We start from the raw sequence: 2,723 nt of genomic DNA, 5'->3' as shown, positions 1-2,723 counted from the left end.
GGATTACAGGTGTGCATCACCATGCTTGGCCAAAAGCTTGAATCTCTTATCATTTCAATGTTGCTATTTTCATTCTTGTTCTGTATCTTGTATATTTTAGAACAATTTTTATATAACATGTATTTCTATTTCTTTACTCTGTAGTTAATTTTTTCCATGTTTAAATTTCTAGCTTGAATTCTTAAAAGAACATTTTTTTATTCAAAATAATGAATGTGAAATGTAAGGGCATGCTTAATTGGCCTTAGTCACATAGTTTAAATTATCCCATTTAAAACATATCTCTTCTGTGGGGTGTGGTGGTGCATACCTGTAATCTCAGAGATTTGGGAGGGTAAGGCAGAAGGATTTCGAGTTCAATTCCAGCTTCAGCAACTAAGTGAGGCTCTAAGCAACTTAGCAAGACCCTATTTCAATAACAAACAAACAAACAAAACAAAAAACAAATAAATTTTAAAAAGGTCTGGGGATGTGGCTTAGTGGTTAAGCGCCCCTGGCTTCAATCCCTGGTGCAAAAACCAAACAAATAAAATAAAAAACAACCAAAAAACCCCCAAAACATATCTCTTCCAAATTCAGATTAGAACTACACTATTTTATTTTTATTATAAAAACCTCTTGAGGACACTAGACATCTATCTGCTCTTTCAGAACCATTTCCAACCATGGCCACCTTTGTGGAGCTCAGCACCAAAGCCAAGATGCCCATTTTGGGTCTGGGCACCTGGAAGTCTCCCCTAGGCAAAGGCAAAGAAGTTGTGAAGGTGGCCATTGGTGCAGGATATCACCACATAGACCGTGCCTACTCCGATCAGAATGAGAATGAGGTAGGAGAAGATATCCAGGAGAAGACGGTGAAGCAGGAGGACCTTTTTATTGTGAGCAAGATGTAGTGCATCTTCTTTGAGAGAAATCTTGTGAAGGAAGCCTATTGGAAGACCCTCAAGGATCAGAAACTAAACCATCTGGATGTCTATCTTATTTATCGGCCCCAGGGATTTCTGTCTAGGAAGGACTTTTTTCCACAAAGATGATAAAACCAACAACCTCATTGGTAAAATAACTTTCTTGGATGTCTGGGAGGTCATGAAGGAGCTGGAGGATGAGGAGTTAGTGAAAGCACTTGGTGTCTCCTGCTTCAATCACTTCCAAATGGAAAGGATCTTGAAGAAGCCCGGACTCAAATGGAAACCAGTGACTAAAGAGGTTGAGTTTCACCCATACCTCACCCAGGAGAAAATGATCCAGTACTGCCACCCTAAGGGAATCACTGTCATAGCCTACAGCCCCTTGGGCTCTCCAGGTAGACCTTGGGCCAAATCAGAAGACCTTTCACTACGGGAGGACCCCAAGATTAAGGAGATTGTCGCAAAACACAAAAAAATCCTCTGCTAAGGTTTTGATCTGGTTCCAGATTCCGAGAAATGATCCCCAGGTCTATGACACCAGAACACATTGTCAAGAACTTTCAGGTCTTTGACTTCAAATGGAGCGATAAGGAGTTGGCAACCATACTCAGCTTCAGCAAAAACCGGAGGGCCTGTTTTCTGGCTGACCAGGCCCGTTTGGCAGAATACCCCTTCAATGCCGAGTACTGAAGCTGAATCTCCTGATGAAACACCTGGTGGATTCTTTCTCTTCACTGAAGTGGAACTCCCTCTCCCTGAGGCCTATCTTAGCCAAGTTTATATGAAGTCGTACTGTGCCTGACCTTGTCAGAATCTAGGCAAGGTTTAACAAAATTTTTTTTATTGGTACATTATAATTGTACATAATGGGATTCGTTATGCCCTAATTGTACATGCACGAAACATTAGTTGCTCAGTCTCCTTCCCAGAACCTTCCTTTCATTCCCCTTCTCCCTCTCCCAAAGGCAAGGTTTTATTTAGATCCATATATTGAACTAGGAGAAGACTTATCACAGGCAAGTGTATGACTCAGATGAGCAAGTGACTGTTTCTTCCACCTATTTGTCTGAACAAATGTTTGTTAAACAACAGGATCTCTGCTAACACTGAGGATGTAAAAATAAAAAAAATTAAAAATAATGAAAAGCTACTTATTGAACCATAACTTAAGCAGTTCATTGTGTAATCTACTACATATATGTAAAATATAATTTTAAGGAAAATACCAACTAATGTCTAGTATACAGTGTACATTCATATACAACATAATGCCTAATGTACGCTTTTTTCCTGAGTCATTTATTCTTACTTAATTTGTTCTTTTTTTCAGTATGCAACACCTACCATTGGCTGTGTGTCCATATTCCAGTTCAAAGATGTTCTGCCTCACTTTTTCTGGACAATACAGACTTACTGGGAAATGCTGGGGAGTATGTTTGAGCATGTAGGGGGACAAAGGAACTTACTTCCGGGATTAAGAGATTTTTAAACAGCTTCCACTCAGTCCTTCTTATGGTAGTTACACCTTTATTGTCTAGTCCCAAAGTGCCTTGTCCTGTTAATTCTGAAGATTCTAGAGAGTAAAGGGGTTGGTTTTCAGTTTCTCATTGCTACATTAGCTTTAAACTTTCTCAGGTTTTCTAAGCCAATGATAATTCATTCACTCTCTAGTTTCCAAATATTTAAGTTTCCCAGGACAAAATATTTAAAAATAACCTTTGCATAAAAATGTATTTTGGCTCTCTGCTTCCTTGCGTGAAGTTCTGAGCTGCTTTCCTCAGCCATTCCTCTCTGCCATGATGTTCTTCTTTACCT

General features: G+C 39.4%; 1 pseudogene; it reads left to right on the top strand.

The window, feature by feature from the left end:
- The first annotated feature begins 557 nt into the window (after nucleotides 1–557).
- LOC107142628 lies at nucleotides 558–2,032 on the top strand (annotated as a pseudogene).
- The last annotated feature ends 691 nt before the right edge of the window (nucleotides 2,033–2,723 follow it).

Source organism: Marmota marmota, unplaced genomic scaffold (genome assembly GCF_001458135.2).
Source record: "Marmota marmota marmota unplaced genomic scaffold, marMar, whole genome shotgun sequence".
NCBI lineage: Eukaryota > Metazoa > Chordata > Mammalia > Rodentia > Sciuridae > Marmota > Marmota marmota.
The sequence above is the reverse complement of the archived record's forward strand: the minus strand, read 5'-3'. Positions and strand labels throughout refer to the sequence as shown.